Source organism: Haemaphysalis longicornis, unplaced genomic scaffold (assembly GCF_048455015.1).
Source record: "Haemaphysalis longicornis isolate Haplotype H1 unplaced genomic scaffold, Haemaphysalis longicornis Haplotype H1 scaffold_2, whole genome shotgun sequence".
In the NCBI taxonomy this organism is placed as follows: Eukaryota; Metazoa; Arthropoda; class Arachnida; order Ixodida; family Ixodidae; genus Haemaphysalis; species Haemaphysalis longicornis.
Genome location: NW_027526295.1, coordinates 28,272,002 through 28,296,683, shown reverse-complemented (window position 1 = coordinate 28,296,683; position 24,682 = coordinate 28,272,002). Strand labels below are relative to the sequence as shown.

The 24,682-nt window shown below is 46.3% G+C and overlaps 1 long non-coding RNA gene across 1 annotated transcript in view; it reads right to left on the bottom strand.

Moving 5' to 3' along the window:
- Positions 1-24,682, bottom strand: part of LOC144167031 (uncharacterized) — a 127,322-nt gene that overhangs the window by 24,591 nt on the left and 78,049 nt on the right. The window contains exon 4 of the long non-coding RNA XR_013321825.1: positions 17,225-17,329. This is a non-coding gene — a long non-coding RNA (uncharacterized LOC144167031). The remainder of the gene's footprint in view (positions 1-17,224; positions 17,330-24,682) is intronic.

Below are 24,682 nucleotides of genomic sequence, written 5' to 3'. Positions count from 1 at the left end.
CTTTTTTATTTTTATCTTTATTTATTTTACCTTTTTTAATTTTTTATCTTAAGCAAGTGGTCGCTGCGCCCCGATGTGTATGTTGGTGATTGTGGAAAAGTATGTTTGTGTAGTGGTGTGCTATCGAAGACAGTATTTCGAGGAAAAGAGAGGCGGAAAACTACTTGGGGTAGTGAAAGTTCTTCCGAATATAGGCGCCGTTTGTAGTCCGGAGTCCCTGGGCCTGTTTCGACCACTCTGTGCGCGTTTACGCGAATTTATTTAGTAGAAAAATCAATTCGAAAATGCTGTCCTCCTCTCTGCACTACCGTCCATTTTCTGTGGCGTTTTCGTGTGACGTCAGCAGGAGAGGACCTGGCAATTGGCTGCGCTACTGCACGGCTCGCCGACCTTCCGCGACCGAGTCAGTAAGCCCACCGTTTAGACCACCGGCCGCCGACGGGTCGTCGCAATGCGCTCGATCAGTTGCAAGTAAGCCACAACACGTTTCGGAATGGAAGAATGCGCCTTTCTTTACTTCGTTAGTTTGTACACTGTTTCTAGCTCCAAGTCAAGGTCGCTTCACACAAGGGCTGCACAAGCGCACTTGCGACGTTTCGCTGACTGGTACGCCAGTAGCAAAATATAAGGCCTCTTGAAGTGGGAGAAGAGTGAGCGAAGTCAATATAGGTACTAGGGAAATAAAATCAACTGATATTTTTACCGTACAGAGTAAAACTAGGGTGCGGGAAGCACTTTTTTGCGCTGGGCGAAGAAGCACAGCGGTCGGCAGCACGACTACGCATCTGCGAACGCTTTTCCGTCTACGAAATGCAATCGCTAGACGTGAGCTATTGTGGAAACTCGGGGGACGCTTACTGCATGAGCGCAATACAACAAATAGTCACCTAAGCTGCTTGAAATACTAAAACTAAATAAAAGTGTAAACTGGTTATACATTATATACCTTATATTTCCATCGCCGCCAGCGGCCCCCCCGTGTTCTAGTCATCTGGGGCGGTAGCTATGTCATCGCAAGTGTTTTGCCAGTCACAAGATCGAATCCCCGCGGGTACATGCTTTTTTTTATGAGTTAACTTTCTCGTTTTTCGCCGATGTTTTCTATACTGAGTTCACATTTTTTTGGGCCGCAACGTTCATTGCTCCGCGAACTAGTCCACAGAACTCGCGCAGGCTGGCACTGGCGCGCTAGCGAGTTCTCGTTGGCGTGCTGTCGCCATAAGCACTGACTGCTTGCGGGCAATGGGCACAGGCCAGAATCAACAGACCCTTGGCCTGGTGCGAACACGCTTTTTACGATACAGGCATGAGCGAGGCAAGCTCCAAATATGGGGGAAAAGCGCATGCATTTGAGCGTCTGCGGGGACGCGAGGGAGTGCATGCACTGCGTAGGCCTCAGATAGTGTGTGCTATGATTCCAAACCGTCCTGGGAGGCTTATCTTATGCATTTTACAGCCGACAACATGGCAGAAGCGCGGAACTACGATAACTGGGATATTGAGAATGTCCATCCAACGACGCCATCACATTTCAAACATGTTGTTTTACAGAACCGAAACCGAAACCGAAACTTGTTTGATTGCTAACCTTGGGCATCGTCCAATCACGGTGCCCCCTCCTCCCAACGTCACAGCTTAGTTTGTGCGGCCGCCGCAAACCGCGCATGGTAGTTTTTCTTCTTTCGCGCCTTGTAAATGAATTACCGATTTGTCAACCAGATAAACGATGAGAAGTTTGCTAATTTGAGCCAGTCTACACAGTGCAAGCAAAAATGGGAGCTTGACAAATTCACTTCAGTGTCGATACAATTACTGTGTTCTTTAAAAATACCCACGCTCAAGCTCTTCTTGTATATAATTGGCAACAAATATCTGTATTTACCAATAACTTGGGCATCTATTTCCCAACGCGTTTTATAAAGGTGGGTGTCTTTCAGGAACTAGTTTCTCCCTCGGACGAACATGAGACAGGAAAGTCGTTGGGTGGCGAGTCCGACCGTCGGATAGTTGTATTAACTGCACTCTGTATCGATGCGCGTGCTACTGGCCGGTGAAGGCACGGGTGTGCACGCCTTCAACGTTCGTTATTTCGGTGGTTTGACCACCATGGATTTATCTACCAGACGAAGAAATACTGCCAAGTAGTGGAGGTAAGTGAGCACTAGTGAACCTCGTTTTCTTGTCATATGTATTTAACGTAGCACAGTTTCTCTCGAACTTCGGTACGCGTAAGCAGTTAGCCCTAACGATTTGAGGGACTCGCTTTGTGCGTTGCGGAGATTTGTCGGTAGACCTTCGTACCTGGCTGCTGCGTTTGTAAACACAATCAATTCTCGCGTAACTTCTAGCCCTGTGTTTGGTGAAGTGTTTGTGTTCTGTCCAGTTATGCTAGGCGAATGTTTTGATATGAAATGAAATAAGAGAAGCTGGAGAGTGCGAATATAAGTGCGTGTGCAAATATAAGTGCGTGTGCGATTATAAGCGTGTGTGCGAATATAAGCGCTTGTAGGTTACACGCACATAGTGTACTTTTAGCGTTATATTGGTTTTTGTTTGGTTTCTGCAGATGCCGTTTTTTTTTCGTCATAATAGTTTTAGGTTAAAAAACGTGCACAAAAAATTGAATGATTGCTGTCCGTGTAGCATTAAAATAAAATAATAAACCGAGTGAACTCCGAGAGCACAGCATTAGATTTAAAATAAATGCCATCTGAATGCTTTTTTCGCGTTTCGATTCAGTGCTCAATCTTTCCCAACGCTCAGTTTTGTCGTGAAATGTTGGAATGAACAACGTGTATGCAACCCGAATTTGTTTGTAACGTCAGAACTACACGCATGTCGTAACTGGTACAGTAGTATGAGCAGCGCTGGTTGTGCTTCGTACTCTTACTGCAGCATAGCAAACGTAACATAACCTTTCAGAACCTAGTAGAAATGGCTGTTCAATTTCTGTCACTTATGGAATTTTCAGCTTAATGAATTTAGTGTGTAACACACCTTGGTGATCAGAGTAACACAGCATTTGGGATTTCGCAGGTTTAAGGCAGAGTATGATTCTGGTGTCTGGACTGTCGTTTGCTAATAACTTACATGTTGCAGGCTGCTGACTGTTGCAACTTAGACTATGTGGGAATGTGATTGTGGTGTAAAAATGTCTTGCACTATTTTGATGCTTACTGCTGTAAAACATATACTTCAACTAAAAATGTAGGCCTGGCAGGACAAGCGAACTGGACAACATGACGAGTTTTTCAGTGATGTGCTTTTTGAAGGTTTAGTTATGCATATATACCAACTAGCCCACCTCCCCATTCTGCTGCAGGAAGTATACGTCCATGGCAGTGACGCTGTCCGGCTTTGTGCATTATTTCCTTTTGCCACATTTTGCGGACATGGCTTCATATGTGTATTTGTCACTTCAATCCACCAAGCGGTTAGTATAGACGCAGAAAAATATTTTGGAAGTTTAGATGGGACCTGTAGCTGGGCTAAAATGTCCTCAGAGTTCCCATTCACAAAATATACATCTTATATATAGTGGTACCTCACATTAGCTGTCACAGTTAGTGTTAAGGTTACCTTAGTAGTGCCAATGCTGACATTAAATTATATCCACTCCGCTCTCTTCCTGTCCCTTAATGTTACACCCATCTTCTAGAGTTCTATTGCCTGCTAAGTCGTCCTTAATTTATGTTAGACCCTTTTAGTTAGCCTGGAAATTTCTGCACCGTGGGCGAGTACCGGTAGGATGCCGCTGTCATACACTGTCTTTTTCAGTGACAATGGTAGGTGGTCATGCTGTATTATACCAGTCTTAAAAAGCTGTATTAACAACACATATTTTCCTGTACCCATGCCTAGATTGATGAACTGGCTTGCAAGGGAGGTGCTACTGCAACAGTCTGCACAAGGCGCCTGCTCAAGCTAGTGTTGACGGTCAACTTGGCGCAGGACTTCTCCTGGTTTAGGAAACAGAAAACACGCTTTTTTCCACCTGTGAGTGGCATCCTGCATTGTGTGTAGCTAGATATCTTTGTGTAGTTACAGACATCAAATTCTTTCACCAGACAATGTATAGGGCCCAGATTTTTATTGTCAGTGACATCCTGCGCAAATATCAGCTTTCTCGACAACGTGCGGCTTCTTAGTTTTTATAGCTAGAAGCGGTATTAAATTTCTTTCAGCCTTTGGATCATGAACGTTTTACTCACTTCCTAACCAATCCGGTCTGCAACTATTTTGGCAGTTTCTGGCACCACAACGCAGAACGCAAACTGTTCAAGAATCCCTACCATAACTGATGACGGAGGCATGCACCATTGAACCACCATTGAATCATTTCAGTGCTTTCATGAGTTTTTATTTTGTGTCATTGTTCTTTGAGCGTATCCCTGGGTGCGAATCACGTAGTCATGTAAATTTGTGTTCTTGTTACTAATATTCAATCATTTCCATTTTCGCCATTTTTTCTTTGTTCCCAAATCATATCACTTTGTGTGAAATATTGAAATAGTGTAAATTTTGTTTTCCTAACCAGAATTCAAAAAGTTGTTCCTAAAGTTTTTTGTTGTTTTATTGTTGTCCTGCCATTTCACTAAGTGTGAATCATTTCATCACGTAAATTTCTACTGCTTTTGTAACCGCTCTACAGTCATTTCTTTATACACACCTTTTCTAGAGATCACAACCATTTCCTTAGATGGTGGTCTGTTTAAGGTAGGTTAAATTTGTATGGCACTCATAACCACCACTCAACACCACTTCTGTGTTTCCTAGGTGGTTTGTTTTTATTGTTCCACAAACTTTTCATTACATGTGAAATATTTAGTTTCGTAAATTTGCTGTGTTTTTATAACCACCATTCAATCATTTCTTTGTTTTCAGACTTTTCTTGCATTGTTTTTCACCCAATTATTTTAAAGTGCAATATTTCAAGTTGCATAACAATCTTGTGCTTGTACCCTGGGTTTACATGTTTGCTTTTGTTCCTATTTTTTGTCAACCTTTCTGCTGTGTGGGACTTATTTATAATCATGAATATTTGTACTATTCTTGTAATTGTACAATGTGTATCCTGTGGGCCAGGGCAGATAGGAATGAAAATTAAAGTGGTTGTGTTGCGAAAGCATATTACATAATTTGGAAGTCAATATAAACTGTTTTACCTGAACTCTTTTGTGTTTTTATGTACTTTGAAAGCGTTCTTACTACCCAGCTGCAGGTACTTACAGATAGGATGGGAGACTGTCATTTGAATTAGTTTATTTTTGAATTGTTTCTGTGATAGTTTATTTACAGAAGGCCTGTACAGCCGTGCTGTATGGTACACTTTGATAACCTTACTGTGGGTACCTTAGAGTCCAGGGCGCTTGTGCTAATGAGGACTGGTTTGCTGTTACTTACTGCCTCTTGTTTTCGATGCGACATTTCTTCTTTAGAGCTGTGCTTCGTATGCTTCTGCGAGAGTGTGTGGTAAGCTTGGCACTTCACATATGAGACTTCATGCAGTATGCAGCACTTCAAAAGTGTAAACACATTAATCTAGAAACCAGATGACAAGTAACAGCAAACAGTGCTGAATAGCTAGTAAGACATGCATTTAAGTATAAATGCCCACAACACGTAGGCAACCTTGGAAAGGGGGCTGGCAAAACTTCCAAATAATGAATAAAGAATGTACATTTCAGGCATACAGGTTCATCTCAACAATATGACACTAACGTACACAAGTCATGAATAAAACTAATGCTTGTGCCAAAGACAGAAAACCAATGTAGAACAGACGTCTTGCATGCCTACCACTACAATATACCACTAAGGTAACGTCCCGTAAACAGCATATAAAAGTACCATGAGACCTCTATTCTACGTTATCCTTCGTGTAGTTTGGATAATTTTTTTGCAGTTGTAGAAACGTTGAATATATATAACTCCGACCCCAACGGTACGTCTCCTGGACATCTGCAATGTCGATTGCTGACGTCTCCGGGATATCTGCACGACGTAACGTGGTTTGCTGGGTATGAACTCTAAAAGTTGTTCTTTAAACAGAAGTCATAACTCAACAAAATATGCATAGCTGGTTTGTTCTGAGAAACTGTCGAAGTTTGACCCAAGCGCTTCAGAAATACGAGAGTAATTTCCGCTACCAAAGAAATAAAGTTTTCTGGGTTTCGGTGGCGGTATATATGGCTTGGGAGAAACGAGACGGGCAACCGCGGCATCATGGTCGCTTATTCTGGGAACTCCGGAAACAGATTGCAGCAGCGAAGGATAGTTTGATATCAGAAGATCTAAGGTGGAAGCGGCATTGCCATGACGTCGTGTAGGGCCCTCGATGAATTGATAAAGACCAAGTGTTGCAAAAAGATCGTAAAAAGCAGACGACAGGAATGAGCGCGAAGGAAGTACTTGCTGCTTATTAATTCACTGCTTATATGGCATATTAAAGTCACCACCAACGAGAAAGTAATCAGTTGAGACCCGGAGTAATAATTGAGAAAGAGTATTAAAGGTATGGCCGTTGTTGTCATTAGGCGGACGATCAAATGCCTACAACTGTAAGTTGTTTCCTATCTCCGAGAACAACTTTCCCCAAACAGATTCACAGCTGTTAGCCTCAACCACCAAACATGGCAAGCTGTGCTTGACCAGAACACAAACGCCCTCAGCGTGCGTATTGCGGTCGTTGCGATAGGTCACATATTCCGCAGGATATATTTCAGTACTGGAAGGGGATTTATCCGACCAAGATTCAGGCCTCAGGGCCAAAAGACGATACGAGGCCTGTTGACTCGTCGGTTTCGCTCTTGATAAGAATTGATAAGAATAACGTTTACAACTGAAGAACGGCACTGCACATACTGAAGGGCGGCATCGAGGAACGTTTGCGGAACCGTTAGCTCTAGTAACATTGGTTGCTCGACGCCGTTTCAAGTTCACTTTTTGCGGCACGACATTATCAGTATCAGCGCCGTAAATGAAGTCTCGCCCATTCATACGAAGCTTATCGTCCGTTAATTTGTACGCTGCTGAGCTCCCTTAAATGTTATCATATTATTACCTTTCATAGTACCTCCAATCGGGTCTGGTGTATTTCCATTGATTGTGTCAATAATAATGCTAGCAGTGTGCTGGGTCTTTTGCGCCGTAATTTTTCTAAGGCCCCTCCCTCAATAAAACTGCTTTGATATAAATTATTAATTCGTCCATGATTAGAACACACCACCCCGTTTGTGATCCAGCAGAACGTAACCTAATCCGTTAACTTGAAGTGATCCAAAACAGCTCCGCCATATTTATACTTACTAACAATAATCGAACAGCAAGCATAGCAGCAATAAAATCCAGTCTTAACCTGCCATACCTAGCATCTCGACGCAAAATATGTCGCCTCAGCCTATTTTATAAAATATTTCAGAACCCACTCCTGCGGGATGAGCTCATTTTACGTCCACAGTATACATCAGCTCGTTTAGACCATGTTCACACGTTGGAGAGCCATCATACCGAACTGAGGTCTTTTCAGTCGTGCATACTTTGTACATCCATTGAATGGAACCACGTTCCTGCAGGGGTGACCAGCACTGATGATAACTAACTATTTAACAACGTCTTGGCTAATATTGTTAAGCACAAATTTTTTTGGCATGTTAGAAATATCTACTTCCGTTGTGTTTTGTATGTAAACCACTGGCCCCTGTAAAACCATATCGTCTTGATGATAGCAATGAATATTAATCAAAATATGGTTTTTTTTCAAATTTGAGGCATATGCGTATATAATAACCTTAAGACAGGATTTATTACATAGTTATTAAAATGCTTTGATCTGATAGTGTGTGTACAACGCAGGGAGAGTCAGTGTACACGATACACCTCGAAATTTTGTTGGACAATGTGAGTTGAAGCAATTAGGATGCCGTATGCTTCTGCCTTGTCTATACTGTCGCGATTGCCGAGGAGAGACGGGGCGCGACATGTCTGACCACCTTCGTTCTGTGAAGCCAAACTGGGGTCCCCGTTTATGTGTGGCTCGTGGCTCGCACTGCACTAGGAACGCGTGGCCTGCACTTAAGAATTCTGGCGCGGCCCTAGCAGTATAGCTCTCCGGATTGATCACGTGCGGCGGCGGGCGACAGTACTGGCTGGAGAAGATCCGGCGTCTGGTTTCCCGGCCAGCTGAAAGGGCGAGTGCAACGGATGGTACCACGAAAAGGGATCAGGCTGTTTCGAAGCCTATGGCGATGTGCCTTCGTGGCGAGAAATATGTGGAGATGCGGAACGGGGAAATGGTCGAGCTCGAGGATCACGAGTATGCGACGGGTGATATGATGGGGACGTGAAAAGCTCTTCCGTATGCGCTCTCGTGGAACGGCGACGTTGTCGGATCCGGGCTAGGCAGCTACCACCGCGATTGTAAAGTCGGAAGATAGAGCCGATCCCACCCTGGACGAAGGTGAATGAACTGTGGCCACCTTCTTTATTTTGTAAGCATGAGCGGCCAATTGCCAATGTGGGGAGGGCACGTCAGAAACCGTCGCGAGAATCATCTGGAAAGACGAGGGACGCCGTTGCAGAAAAAGTTGTCTTGATAATGTGGAGTCTGTGGCAGAAGCTGTGACGCCGGGAAGGCTTTGCAGTTATTGAAGGACCTGGATGTTCGACGGACACCCGCCTCCTCCGAAGGAAGCAGCCGCTGAATACGCTGGCGTTGCCAAGGGCACGTGCGGCTCAAGATGACAGCCTTCAACGTGTCATAAGGGTTCTCCAGCGGTGGGTTGTCGACAATGTCCCATTTCAATAGGCAAGCATTGTATTAAATAAATGAAGCGGGTCGCTTCCGTCATGATTTGGCTCAACAGGAAACTTGTCTCGGATTGAAGGCATGACACGTCAATGTGCTGCGCGTGGAAGGAAGGGTTTCAAGGGGAAGCGAGGCCGGTAATGCCGTGTGGAGCAGCGGATGGCTCAGAAATACCCCTGGACTCGAGGGGAGGGTCCATTCTGGCTCCTAGTATCCACTGCATTGTCCCGGTCACCAATTTCGCTATTGCCGATGAGAGACGAGGCGCAACACATTCGAACGCCTTCGCGCTGTGAACCCAAAATTCAGTCCTTGTTTATTTCCGGCTGTTGGCTTGCACCACACTAGCGGCGCGTTGCCAGGACTCATCAATGGTGACACAGCCCAAGCAGTATTGCGCTTGGGGATTGTGCACGTGGGGCGGCAGCCGACGTTATTCACAGGGGTTCCGCCACACTACTACTTTGGAAGTTTACCCTTTTACACACATGAAAGTACGGTCAGTGGGCAGGCAGGACAGGACACAGCGGTACCGGTATTTGACTTATAACTGTGCAATTCAGCGCTCGGGTACTTCTCATGGAGAAATAAGGAATGCTGATGAATCAGAGTATCAGCCTACAAAAGCCATATAAAGACGTTTAGTGTATTTTACGAACTTTTCGATCATTTTATTGGCAATCTTGATGTCGTTTATGGTTGTGTTTCCTTTCCTAAACCCGGGCTGCCCTCTGGTTTGTTGGGAAGTCAGGCTGTCATGTATGGTTGTGTACCTTTTCCTAAACCCAGGCTCCTGTCTGGGTTGTTGGGCAGCCAGGCTGTCATCTATGCGGCTAACTGACACTTTGGTAAACAGATTATAAACTACTGAGGTAAGGCTGATGTGTCAGTAATTCCTAAAGAACCTGGTATCTTCATTTTTTTAATTAGACAATGTTGGCGTTTTTTTATGGCTGTATAAACGTTTTGAGTCCTTAACCATTCCGAAAATAGCCCCGAAGGCTTTTCAGTCCAATGTTTTCTCCCTCCTTTGAAAGATACGCGGTCAGGCCGACTTACCGATTTGTTTATTCCTGAATTCAACGCAAAAGCAGGTAAGAGGGAAATAGGAGAAACGTCAGTTAGGAACTTCGGAATAAACTATCGCAACAGTCGAGGAGATTCACTGGCGGCATTTGCGAAAAAGAAATGACCTGCGGATTATGAACACATTCTTCTGTAAACAAAAGAGTAGAAATTCAACATAGAAAATCCCCGATGGTACAACCATAACCAAAATTGGCATCATTTAGGTTGCAACAGAGGTATGGTACAGGACGTACAGGTGCTATGTAAGATTTGGAGCAGCGATCATTGCGATATTTAGATACAAGGTAAAGCGGAATGTCAAAAGCGAAAGAAGAAAGCTCGTGAAAAATAAGAGACCCAGCATGAAGCCAGTCATAGCCAAGACGAAGTAGTTTAAATGAATTCTCCAAAACAAATTTCCTGTACTGAACGAGAACGAGGATATATGGGCTAAATGATAATATAACAACGACAATCACAGAATGTGTGGCAGCTGCGGGAGCAGCAGCCTGCACGAAACCCTGTAAAACTCAGAAAACTAAGGAACTAATTTCAAGGCGTAAGAAAATGAATGCGTCAGGTGCTGTGAATCGAGTTGACTTAGCAGAGCTGTTTAACTTGGTTAACAGAATTAAACCACGCGATACTCGTGCACATAAGATTGAAGTGATCAATGAAATGCTGCAAATCGAAGTAAGCTTGAAAGCAACTAAGAGGGAGCCAGCCATGGACAAAAGTAGAATGCACGCACTCATACATGAGAGGGTAACAGTGCGCCCAACATGGACGAGGAAAAAAGTAGCAGAAATCTACGTTGCTATCCTAAGATGTAAGGCGTGATAGCGATACTTCGACTCCCACGGAGCGTATCCGTACAGAGCTGCTGCGATTCCGATCTATGCTCCACGAGCACAGAAGGTTATCGAAAAGAGAAAGACTAGAAATGAGGGATTTTAATGGTCGTGTCCTAGGAAATACAAATGCTCTCTGCACTTCTGGGGCTTGAAATAGGAGCGTGAAAGGCTGCAAATGCGAGGTGTTGGTCAGTTTGAGCGACGAGGAGTCAGTGTCAGTGTATCAAAATGTTTATTCCGTGATGACAAGACCGGGCTTAACAATTGTGCTTTTTCAAAGAGAGACAGAGATAGAGAGAAAGAGAGAGAGAGAGGGAGAGAGAGAGAGAGAAGGAGAGAGGAAGAGAGAGAGAGAGAGAGAGAGAGAGAGAGAGAAGCCCTTTGTTCAGGAAGAATTAGTTGTGGTTTACGAAAATAGGGTAAAGAGATGGCAGGGGGCTCAAAGGTGGAACACGAGTCTACGGCACCAGATCCACCAGCTGCTGCTTTCTCAATCCTTGCTTTCTCAATCAGTTCGCGCTGATCTTGAGGTACCGAGCTGGTCAAATCTGCCTCCTATGCTTCGAATAAGTGCAATATGTTATGTATGAGTTGTTCTCCCCTGGCCATGCCCTTGGACATGGCTAGGTAGCACGCAAGAGGGTGGATGTTTCCCCTATTTTAGCAGAGTCCTAAGTTAATGTCTGATGTTTCCACCGAACAACTTAACGCAAATGGATTTTGAGATAGCTGTTTGGTTTTTCGTCTACACAGTTTTTGAATATTCGGCATTGAGACCTTGTCGTAGCCAGGGGAAAGATAGTGTTCCTAGGCATAGGATGAGGATTTTTTTAATTGTTTTTCGAATAGAGCAGTGGGGTAGTCGTGGTCACACGGAGCACGGTATGTGAGTTCGTGTGCCTGTTTCATAGTGCGCCGTTCGGTTTCAGACCATTCGATCCGGCTGTCCAGATGACGCTAACTTTCTGCATTAGGGATCGGATTAGCCTCCTTAAGCGCTGGATATTCTGCCTCCACAAAATGTATAATATCCTTTGTGAGTCTGTAATGACTATTTTTTTATTTGATACTTCCGCTATTCGGATTACCAATAGGATGGCTGCAACTTCTACTTCTTTGTCCCTGTATGTTGGAGGGTCATGCAGTCACAAAGATGGCCACCGTAGTCAACTAGGACACATCCCGGAGTCGGTGTATACTGTAGAAGGGTTTACAGAAGGCTCAGTTGGTACATTGTACTACGAAGAAAAACAACGCAAAAAACAGGAAAATACTGTGTTTTGAAGTTCTTTACAGCCTCCTGTCGTTCGCCCAGTTTTTCGTCATGGTGTATACTGTGGTCTCATTATTTTGAAACTTTCCCCGAATGAACTTGAGCCCGCCATACCACACCTTCGTGTGTGGGATTGTATTCATATTTTTGGTTAGAGGACAGTTTTTATGCGCGGTCGCTAGATCGGTGCCATGTCTATCATGGCGTGCACTGCTTTCCTTTCGAAGTTGTGGGGGTACCTGTCTTTTCTATTCTGTTTGAGGGTGCATTTTTCTTTTCAAACGGAGTATGATGGCCCCTCCAGATTTTGTTTTTACATTTGATTTCTTTGTGCTAGGAGAGTGCAATTTTTTTTTTTTGATTTCTTGAAAGGCGTCACAAAGACACAAGTTGTGGACCTATTTATCGTCATTACACCAACATCCTATTTGGATGACTGCAGCGTGAGGGCCTCTCCTATTGACCTTTACCTGCTGTTGAAGGTCAATTCATTCTTTGTTCTGTCCATTCTTTGCTCCGAATACTGTTATATCATTTCTCCACCGAGTGAATTGCCGTACCCTTCTTCTAGACCCCTGTATGCATGTTCATTCTGTTATCGTGGTGGTCCACCCGTTGTTGGTTTGTCTCACGGTCAAAATTGCAATGGTCAGAACTGCCTTATATGTTGTCATAAAGATGATGTTGCTTTCATATTCTTTGGCGCGGGTAAAGTGGTGGTACGGTCGGCCAGGCAATATTCTGGTCATGATCAGCTGTTGCATGAGTCATCGTTTCTTCTATATTTTTTACTCTTTCTTGGGTGGATGTTTTGCTTGTTCGCAATAATGGGTAAAGATTTTGCGTTTTTTGGCAATTGTGAGTTGATACCCGCTTGCCAAGAACACCGCTGCGCATTCTTACGTGAATTTTCTCTGGGAGGGTATTGCTACCTATTTTTAGGGCGATTTTTAACTTGGCCGCGTGGCGCCATCTGTCGTTTACCAAACCGAGCATACAGCGGAGTCATATTTTGAAGACCTATGCGATTACATGCTATATAGTGGGATTTATTTTAGCTGTTTTCTGCCTATAATCTATGCTTTTCTTGATTTCTGCGAGAGTTTAGTTAAGCCTTTGTCCCATATTTTAGTTAGGTCACCTACTGTTGGTTCCGGCGTAAGTGCTGGTGGAAAACACAGCACGGTGGCTCATTGGGTAAGGCGTTGCACAGCCTAACCCAAGGCCGCTGGTTCAATTCCCGGCCCCTGCCGTCGTTTTTCTGATTGGAGCATAAAAAAACGCCAGTGTGCCGGGGCTTGGGCGCACGTTAACGAAAAGAAGGTGGTCAAAATTCTTCCGAAGGCTTCTCTACGACCTGCTTCGTAGCTCACGAGTAGCCTCATGGAACAAATTACCGGAAATTTATAGTTTTGATCTTCTACTGTAAACCCGCTTTGGTGTGATGACGTAAGTTGCGGGCACGGCTGGAGAGCGTGTCTGCCGAGCATGCTACCACTGACTGGGCATAGAACAAACTTCACCACGCAGGCGCGGCTCTTCTCTTTCGTATTTGACGTTATATCATTGTCCTTCTTTCTGAACTGCTGTTGCCGTAGCGCCGAATTACACGTTCAGCGGAATCCTAGAATCTTGCCGCCTCAGTTTTGGCTTCCAGGTGGCCACGGTGACGTATTTCCGTGGACGGCTGGTGAGCACGGCTGATAGCAGACGGCTAGGAGCCACGGGGGAATCGGAAAATGAACCTAATAACTCTAATGCGTTAAAGAGGCAGCAAAACAATTTTAGATTAGACAGTATGCCAACGACTTTAAACCAGGGGATATACTGAGAGAACAAACTTAAATTAGAGTGCCCCACTGGTAACTAAACAGGAAGTACGAAAGGCTCTCAAAGACAAAGAAAGAGGGAAAGCTGCAGGAAAGGTTGGTTAGTCACAGACGTACCTTTTGGCATACAGCTAGATAAGTACAGCTAGATACAGCTAGATCATCTAGCGATGAAACGACCAGCGATCAAACGACCTTCTGCAAACAATCTTAGACAGCACTAGTGATGAAGGTTCCGCATGCAAAGCGGAGCCCCAAATGCAGGACAGGGTCGAGCATTTTTATAGCCATTTTTGTTGTTTACTCATACACGGCACTGCCGTAGTCAAACCGAGATCATACGAATGCGGTGTAAACGTGCCGCAGAAGTTGTTTATCAGCACCAGAAGATTGTTGTGAGACGACATTGAAGATGTGTATTGTTTTAGGCATTCTTTTTTATTGTGTAATAAGTGTGGCACGAATGTCACTTTGTAATAGAGCAGCGAGCCTAAGAACTTGTGTTCTTTATTACCAAAATGCCTCTAAGAGTAACGTCTCGGTCGGAATGGATCCTACGCGTCGTAAAAAGCAAAGCCTCAATTACTTTTGTGGATGGAGTTTAAAGTATTTCTGGCTGCCCCTGCGGCAAGTTTATTGACACCACACAGGACTTCACATTCACAGATTAACAAAAACATAGTTTAGAAAATATTTACCCGCTCTCTACATACATACAATAAGAAATTGCAGGTTTCAATGCCTTAGGAACAGATTTATTCTTAACTTGCAACAGTGTGCAACATAAAAGTTTACCTAGCAACGCGCATTTTCTCACTATTAGCTTTCAGACTGCACTGCCAATTTTCTAGCAAATGCTTCTCTCAGAAATGTAAATACTAGCAGTGGTATTCAACATGTTGCCGGGAATAACGGATGCATTTAGGTCGCTGAGTATCCCTCAACGCCGATAATTGTCATATGCCTTCTCTAGGTGGAAAACACGGCTACAGAAAACTGTTTATTAAATGCGCAGACATCCTTGTAGTACGACTCAAGAGCCACGAGCTGGTCGCTCCCAGATCACCCGCCCAGAAGCCTGCCTGGCAGCACACGAGAAGATCATTGTACAGTGATAAGTACACAAGTCATCTGTTAATCATCTTCTTTATAAGCTTGAACATTCACGTTGTCGATAAAACGATAACTTAAGCGGGAAGCCGGGTCCTTAACATTCTTCAGAGCAGGCACTACTACGGCCTCCCTCCAGGACCTCAGAAGGTGCTCCGGAAGCGATTTTTTGTTGTATAAATGGAGGAGCGTTTCAAGTGTGTCTCCTTGTGAGTTGTATCATAGTATATGTACTGCTGTCTGCGCCTAGAGCTGGAGGCTTACATGTGGTCATAGCAGCCCGTAGCTCCTAATGGGAAAACAGGGAATCGAAAGAAGTTTTTTGTTTTGTTGTTGACTTGTAAGGCCTCTTTTTCACAAGACATTTTGTGTTTCATGAAAGTTCTTGTGTAGCGTAGAAATGTGTTAGCCTGGTCTTCAAATGTGTCCCCTTTTGTGCCAATAAGGGGCAGGCTGTTTGCCTATTGTTCTTTGAGTTTCTCTATTCGTGTCCGTACATTGCGTGTGTCAGGGTATGAATTTATTGATGTTCGGAAGGAACGCCAAATTCCTCGTTTTGCCTCACGCCGCAAACGATTTCCAACAGCTTTCTATAAAGAAGGTGATGTTACCCAACATGGGGTATCGAGAAAGATACCTCACGTTTTGTTCTCGGCCTCCTGCCCAGACCAGGGCCTCCTTGGGTTTCGCGGAGCACTGGGGACCTTTAGAATGTATTTTCGATGGCATGGATGGTGGGCGCCGCCTCAAGCTGGGCTGCCTCTTCCACGCCTAGATGTCTTATGGATGCGTGGGGAATTTTATTTTTCTGTAAATGTTTTCCATTTCGGCCTTGCTTCATTGAACCTCTTAGGGGAAGGTTGACTACTCAGGCCTTCACCTGTATAAGTTAGTGATGTAGGCTAGCCATAAATTCAAACCGTATTACCATACGGTTTTATTTCTGCCCACGTCCCACTCAAGAGATGGAAAGAAAACTGCAGAGCCAATGGCCAAGTCAAGATGTGAATAAGTGTTTTGCCCTTTGTCATGGTATTTCTAGCAATTTCTAGCTGACTGCACTCTCTTCTTCCCGCAGTATACACTACTAGATATGGTACACCTCAGTTAAGTCCATGAAGGTGGTGCTTCCTTTTGTTATGATGCTGCAGATTTTCTTTGCCTGCGGACGTTTTGAATGGATCCGTTGCTGCATCGTCCCTCCGGAATTCCTTGCTACTAGCTTGCTTTGCTTCATCCCCAACACTGAGCTCTAAGCCTTTTTTTGAAGGCGATTTCTCGGTTTTCTGTCACAAGAAACTTGAACTTGCAAAGGCTGGCGTCCTGGTGTAGTCCCTCGATGCAATGTGCCGGTGTCGCACGCGGCTGCCATTGCCTTCAATGTCACGACGAAGTCACAAAAGCCGTAACCTGAGTGTTGGTGTTGACGTAGAACCTTTCCACTACCACGGATCGCTTCTGTGTGTAGTGAGCTCAACGGGTATCTGAAATACATTCGAAGCTGGCTTTTGAAGAAGCCCTCATAAACAATATGTTGTGAAGCGTATAAACACGGTACGGCTCAGCAAATAAGTGCAAAGAACACCTGCTTTGACATTGCCTTGTCTATCTTGCTAGAAGTAGTGAATGGCGAATGGTTTTTTTTTCAAACAGATATACAAGTCGTCTTTTCGGGTAAAAAATCGGGCAGTTTAACAAAAACCTTGTTGCTACTCTCCAGAGCAGTTGGTTTCCCACGCGGCATCGTCGTTTCCAGCGTAGAATTTATTTTATCCTCGTTGGCATCTTTTAAGCTGGAATTGACTTACTGCTTTTTTAGCGCATGGAATGGCGTCAGTGCAAGCTACAATTACGTAATAAGACATTGAGCTATAAGCTGCAGCCAGTGCGCAAGTGGAACATCACCCACATGCTGACAGTCGCGCAGACAGGTCGCATGGCGGCAGCACGCACCGATATTTTGACGATATAGACCAGGCCAACAATACAGCAAACGCCGAGCATTTGGATGTATTATCACCACTGCAGAAACATTTTTTGTCTCAATTGTAATTACACGTGTCACTGCCACATAATTTACAGCACCGATTGTAGGAATCGGCTTAGTTTAATTTCTAAAATAAAGATTTCGTTTGATATATAGGGTGCTTAAACATTGCTTTCATGATGTTTGTTTACTGATAAAGTCCGGCTCTGAAAAGTTCGGTATGCAACGCATAACATCCTCTAGTACCTTATGATGTATCGGTTATGTGGTTGTACGTTATATTGTCGCAGAGCTTACCCGGGTGTTTTGATGAAGTAGAATTTCGTACTTCCACGACCGTGCAGTTATCTTCGGTGTACAAAAAATGCCACTCCTTGGAAACGTTAAATTTGTTGTCAAAATCTTCATGCAATGAGAAAATATACAAAAGATATGAACACATTTTGCTTTATTCGTTTTCGGTGTGCGCACAAAAGTATAGAAACATTGCTCCCCTCATTAGCGCCATCGTCCGATGATGTGACACAAATAAAATGCGACAATAAAGCGAGAAAAAATAGCCGCACAAGTGAAACAATAAAAGCACAGAAAGAAATAAAAACCCAAAGAGAAGAAAAAAAATTAAGCTACTCTAACAAAATAGCACATCAGTGCCCTGTGCAATAAAGTCTGGAAAGGATCTACCGCGCACAGTATGGTTTCATGCGCACAACATTCACGAATTCTTTGTCGCGTGATCGTCGGCATGCTGTGGAGCGCGAACTGCGAGGTGTAAGTCCATAGGTAACTTCATTGATTCCGCGGGTCACTTCACAAAGGCCAAAATACCGTAGGAGGAGTTCTGCTTCTGCTGAGTGTCCACGCCGGCGGATTGGCGTGCACAACCACAGACGTCTCCTGGCATGCAATTTGTAGCTCGGTGGCGGAGTTTATAGTGTCGCGCGTCGCTTTCCTGCTATCGCAGAATAAGATGCCTCGCCAGCTGTTCCGCCTCATCAGCCGTTCAATGAACTCTTCAGCTCCTCTGTCACCTGAGTCGCCATTCTAGAGGAGAAGCATGGCATCGAATGTTGTCGTTTCTTGGCGTCCGTACACCGGTTGGAAGGGTATGGTCCGAGGTGCTTCTTGCACGGCCGTATTGCATGCGAATGTTATATACGGCGCAATTTCGTCCCATCATCTGTGCTCCATGTCGGCGTACATGAATAACAAGTCAGCCTATGTTTTGTTGATACGTCACGTAAGCCTGTTGGTTTGTGGGTGATATGCGGTGGCTTTCCGATGGCGGCTTCCAGTCAGCCTGAGGGCGTTTTGCATCAAATCAGAGGGTGAAGGTTGTTAGCCTGTATGTAATAGTACCTGCGGGTGCGCCGTGGCGCAAACCAACCTCGTGCACAAAAACTTGCCACTTCTGCGGCTGTTCCTCGAAGAAAAGCTTTGGTCTCGGCGTACCGCGTCAAATATTCCGTCGGCACTAGTATCCACTTCTCTCCAGAGAAAGACGTTTCGAAATGGCCCGAGCAGGTCCATGACAACCTGGCAGAACGACGTGCTTGGTGGTTCCAGTGGATAAAGCAATGTGGCGGGCTTTAATGGCGCTGTTTTGCGGCGCTGGTGATTGCGACAGGTCTTCACGCAGTGGTGCACTGCTGGAAGAAGCCTCGGCAGTAGTATTTTTGATGTACGTCCGGCTTACGCCTAAGTGTCCCGCTGTTGGCTCACCGTGGCAGGCCTGTAAGATTTGTTCGGGAAGCACTGAGGGTGGACAAGAAGGAAGGCCTCTTTGCTGCTGTGATGATTCTCTTTGTAAAACACGTTTTCCCAGAGGCAGTAAGATATGAAAATCTTCGAACAAATAGGCGCGGCGCGTCGGTGCGTTTTCTTTGAAGGTATTGGATGAGTGGGCCTATTTCGGGGTCCTCACATTGAAGTCCGCCATTTGGGACGTGTCTATTGCCCCAAAAAGTGTTGACTCCTCATCGTGGTCGTATGACTCTGTGCATATTGGTGCTCACGACAAGTAGTCAGTGTCGCTGTGCTTCCTTCCATATTTATATACGACCGTTATTTCGTATTACTGAAGCCGAATACTCCACCGAGCCAGTGTACGCGATGGGTCTTTGATGTTGTCGAGCCAGAACAGGTAGTGATGATCGCTGACTGCTTTAAAAGGCCTGTCACAAAGCTAGGGCCTAAATTTGGTGATCGCCCAGACAACGCCCAGGCATTCCTTCATGTGGTGGAATAGTTTACTTGGGCCTTTGAAACGCTGTGGCTCGCATAGGCTACGGCCGGTTCGGCGCCCTGTTGCCACTTAAAGGGGCCCTGAAAGGCATTTTGAGCACACTAAATGAACTAGCGCAATCGCTAGATTGGGTCGCCAACGTCACCTGTGCCAAGTATTACTCTTTTACGCGCAGCGGAAAGCTCACAATTTTGCTGCAAAGTTTGTCGCTTTTTTCTCACCCTTTCCTTCGTGGTTTTGGACGCCGCCATCTTCACATGTCTACATCATCGATTCCCAGATGTTCGTCATGAGCTAGACATCCTGCTATTGGGCGGCTTTTTCACGCACTTCCGGCAAAGAGATGAGTCGTCTGCTCAGCGTCGGCTCGCCGGCTGATCTGCCAGCGGAGTGCCGGAGTGCTTTGACATTTTACGACAAACGAAACAAGTGTAAACAAACGCTTAACCGTTTGTATTGAATGCAACACGGCCATAACACGACGTGGATTTTATCTTACGTGAGTACGTACCATAAAGAAAGTCCCGTGGCACTTCTTTGGTGCAATCGCAGAGAACGCCCTGAGCCGAATGCCCGGGTTTGACGCGTACATTTTATTCAACTTCAAAACAATCCAGAGATGCGTTTCGAACGAACGCAACGTCACAACATGCGTTGCAAGTCTGAACCGCGATTGACAGACGATGAGTTGCCTCCTCCTGCCCGTCGTAAATTCGGCACTCACCTCACACCCGGTTTGCGGGGACGAGCAGCAAGTCACAACTCTGGCGCGCAAGCGAGAAGGCTTTTAGCCAGGCACACTGCACATACCCCATGCGAGGTTGAGTGGTACGTCGTTCGAGAAAGATAATCCAGACCATGGGAAGCACTATCCACCCGCAGAAGTACAATGTCGCATTTCATCGCGAAACGAACGCGTCCACAACACACAGGAGGCGATGCACACACACACACACAGCTTCGGTCGCTGCATTGGCTTAGCTGCAAGCTTCGTTCGGACAATCAGCGATGCTACGACGATACAGAGCTGCGTGAGGACGACGTGCTAACCACTTCACGTATTTAAAAACACAGGGGCGAAGAACTAGGTTCATCGGAAGCAAAAAATCTTTCCTCCATTATAGTGCCTGAAATATACTGGCTAGTGTGCCGAGGGCGGGCTCCAGGCGGGCGCCGGGAGCGATGTACGCGGCCGTCTGCCGCTTGGGGCGCTGCCATTGCGGGAGTGTGCGCGTTCATCCGGCCCGAGCAGATCGCGCGGTTACCTCCGAGCTGCTTAGCAGACGGCAGCGGCAGAACTTTCCATTCCCGCTTGCGAAGAAAGCGAGCGAAAGCGACGGGAATTCTGTCGCGCAACCAAAATTTGTCCCGACCATTCGACAAAAACGATCGTCGCGCGACAAACCGACGGAATTCCTGCCGCTCTCACTCGCTTTCGTCGCAAGTGCGAACGGGCCTTTATGCGCAATCTCCGCCCCACATAAAACAAGCTCTTGCTTGTCGCCTGAGCATACGGTTGATATCTGACTACGTTACACTGTGCTTGCCAGTGTATTTAAACGATGTCACTAGGTTTGAAACGTACGCGCTCGGCGTGCAGCTTTGTAAACGCAAGCGGTTTTACATACGCACGCTATTTTGCTGCTAATATAGTTTTAGTACAGCGTTTGTGGCCTTTGCATACGCTAAACGCTAAATTTTTGCGTCCCGCTACATGACACCGCGATGGGAGTTTTAGTAGAGCGTCTCATCAGTTTTGCGTAGCGACACACTAATGCATAGGGCGCCATCTGTCAAATGTTTTCCGAAATGTCTCGCCGGCTGATCTGCTAGCGGAGTGCCGGAGTGTTTGGACATTTTACGACTATCCAAACAAGTGCAAACAAACGCTTTCCAGTCAGTGTTGAATGCAACACATGGGTGCAGCTTGTCAGAACACGGGTTCTCGCTGATCGAGTGCAGCGTTGGTTTGCTCTTCGCCTTCACGTTCATCGCCGCTGATAAAGCGATCCGATCCGGCGCGTTTTGTGCACGGGTTCTGTGTCGGTTGAAAATGTCTTTTTTCACATGCCGCCGGTAGTAGGAATTACAACCACCGCAAAATAACACCCGGCACCAGCGGGGCCACATCTGAGACCGCGCTTTTTGGATAAAAAGTGCGCGGTGCACCAAAGGGAACGAGCGCACGATTCTCCCCACGCGGCTGCGAGTTCGCCGCCGATACCAACTGCAGCTACGTACAGCGCGAAAGGGCAAGGCCAGGCCGCACACATGCGGCCAGGTCATTCCTTCGCTTTTCCAGCCTGTGTCCATGGTGTCGACAGAGATGAAAAAGCCGAAAGAGCTGGCCCGTAGCAGACGGCAGTCTGTGGGAGCGCAATAGCGGAAGTACGTCACCGCTGAGGAGCGGAGCATCATGGGAGGGGAGGCCAACAGCGAAGAAACAGTTGAAAAGAGGAGGAAATACGGCGCGACGATAATTCGCGGTTTTTGATTTACGATTTCTCAGCTAATACTCATCGCTTTAACAAAATTCTTGCAGGAGGAGATTGCTAATACATTGCTTTATTTGGTTACATGTACATCCATGCATCGGCGGAAGGCATTTCAGGACCCCTTTAACAACTACAGCTCCGTAGCCAACTTTGCTGGCATCAGTATGAATCTCCGTGTCAGTGGTTTCGTCGAAATGAGTGAACACCGGAGCTGCCTGCAGCCATCTGCGTAGTTCCTCAAAGGACCGCTTTTGCTCACTCGCCAATAGAAATGTCACGTCTTCCCTTGTAAGCCGTGTAACAGGTTCAGCGACCTTCTAGAAACCTGCCACTGACGGCCTGTAGTACGCCCACAGGCCTAGAAAGCGTCGTACTGCCTTCTAATCGGTAGCTCTGGTGAACGAAGATACCACGGACGTTTTTAAGTGTATGGGCGGAAACCGTGTTGGCTGACTATGTGGCCGAGGAATTTAAGCTCTTAGAAACTAAGATGACATTTTTCTGGCTTTAAAGCAAGGTCTGCGGATCGAATTGCTTTTAATACGAATTTTATTCGTATGAGATGTTCTGTAAACGTGGTTGAGAACTGCACCACGTCATTTAGGTAAACTAAGCCTGTTTGCAACTTCAATCCGGCGAGGACAGTGCCCATCATCCGTTGGAACGTTGCAGGAGAAGAGCACAAGCCCAAGGGGAGAACTTTGAATTCATACAAGCTATCAGGTGTCACGAAGGCCGTTTTCTCTCTGTCCCGCTCGTCTACTTCTATCTGCCAATATCCTGATTTGAGGTCCAACGATGAGAAAAATTTTGCATTCCTCAATTGGTCTTGTGTGTCCCCAACTCGAGGTAAAGGTAAAAGTCTTGTTTTGTCACACTAATCACTTTCTGGCAGTCCACACAGAAACGCAATGTGGTTTTCTTCGTTCTCACCAGGACTACGGGTGAAGCCCATGGGCATTTAGATTGCTGGATGACGTCATCCATCAGCATTTCCCATACTTGTTGACTGATTGCTTCCCTTTCTTTTGGTGGTACTCTGTATGCGTGCTCGCGGGTTGGTCTAGCAGCCTTGTCCGTAATGATGCTATGTTTCCTCCCCGCCGTGTGCCGCAGACGGGATGATGATGCGAAACACTGAGAAAGCTCTTTTACCAGTTCCACTAGCAGCTCCTTCTGCGCGGAGTTCAACTGGGAGTTGACGTCTACTGGTGGAAGCAGCACACCTCTGGCCTGGTGGTCTCACACTGTTTCTTACAAGATACAAATGTTCTTTACGTCAGCAACATCCTCCATGAAAGCTAAGGTCGCGCCTTCTGCGACATGTTGACACACTGTGCAGAAGTTTGCCAGCAGCTCTGTTGTACATCCGTTGTGTAGCTTAGCGAGTCCCCTTGCACTGCAAATGCCCCTGTCAAGCAAGAGACCGACGCTTCCTTCTGCAATTCCTTCGTAATCCTCGCAGGTGTCGTTCTGGACAGGAATAAGCATACTGGTTCCGGGGGTGGAAGGTGAGGGGCAGCGTTATGTTGTTATTGACGTGCAAGGCAGTGTCCCGTCGCTTATCGATATCCTTAGCTACCGCGCTTTTCGTCGAGAAGCGTACACTGGTTTTCTGTGGATCGACAACAACACCAATCTCTTGTAGAAAGTCCATGCCGAGGATTGAGTCCTTTGAGCATAAGCGAAGCACGATAAAATGACCTATGTATGTGAAGCCCCTAATTTTAGCGCGTGGTGTGCACATACCGGAGGGAGTAATCAAGTGGCCGCCAGCAGTGTAAAACGGTAGTCCTGTCCACTGCGTTGGTGCCGTTTTTAGGGTAGTAGCCAATGGCTTCCTCATAACTGAACGATGTGCTCTGGTGTCCACCCATTCAGCGACCTATTTCCTGATTAATTTCCCCCTATTTCCTGCTCGTTGTCAACCTCCACAGGCATATCGAAATAAACCACTGCGTCGTCGATTTGACACCGTCATTTCCTTGCAGGGTCCTTACTTCTTCATTGGTCAGCGGCCTCACCTCCCGAAGTCGCTGCTCGCAGTTTTCCCGGACTGAAGGGCTCGGAAAACGGTGCCGCGAAGGTTGTGACGGGCTTGTACTAAAAGAGCGGTATCACAGCGCTGGCGGTGATCGGTTATAGCGCCATCGCTGCGGAAACCCATTCGACGGTCGGCCAGGCAGCTTTCGATTTCGGCGGCCCGCTCGCCGTACGTTGGACTTGGGGCGTCTGGAGGAAATCCAGGACGACCAAGTCATCGGTAGGGACAAGCTATGTATACGTGGCTTGCCTCCCCACAATGAAAATATAGGGGTCGCGATCCGGCGTGCGCCACTCGTCGAACTTGCGAGGCCACCTTGCCCCATCAACAGGCAGCATGACGCGGGGTCCGAGGCCCAATGTCGCTGGCGGTGTAGCGGCGGCAAGTGTTGGGGCTAGGTAGTGAACCGACTGCCTCAGGGCAGCCGCATTATGAGGCAAAGTGGTGCTGTTGTTGCGGAAGCCCGTACGGCTCCTTCGGCACATAATACTGCCCCTGTGGTGCTTCATACGGCTCGGGCGCTCCAACAGCTTGCTTGATTTCGCGTCGTATAGCTGCCGGGAGGGAATGGAGCTTTGAAGCTTCTGGTGTCCGTGTAGATTTCGGAGTTCCTCTCGGACTCGCCCTGACCAAGTTCCGGAGGCAGCAGTTTGCTTGTCTCAGTGAAGGGGCGTCGTTCGACATAAAAGTTATGTTCCGGCTGTACTGACTCTCTCTTTGGAGTAGTGCTGCTTCAATTGCTGCGGCCTGAGACAGAAATGTGCTGACGGACAGCGCAGGATTGCGCACCGTCCCAGCAATTATATCATGTTTTACTCCTCACATCTGGTGTCTCAACTTCTTTTCCTCGTTCATAGCCGGGCCTGCTCACCGGAAGGGGCAAGCTATGTCTTCTACGTGAATAGTTGCCCTTTCATTTGGCCGTTGGTTTCTGGTTTGAAGCGCGGACTCAGCTCATTTCCGTCGGTCCA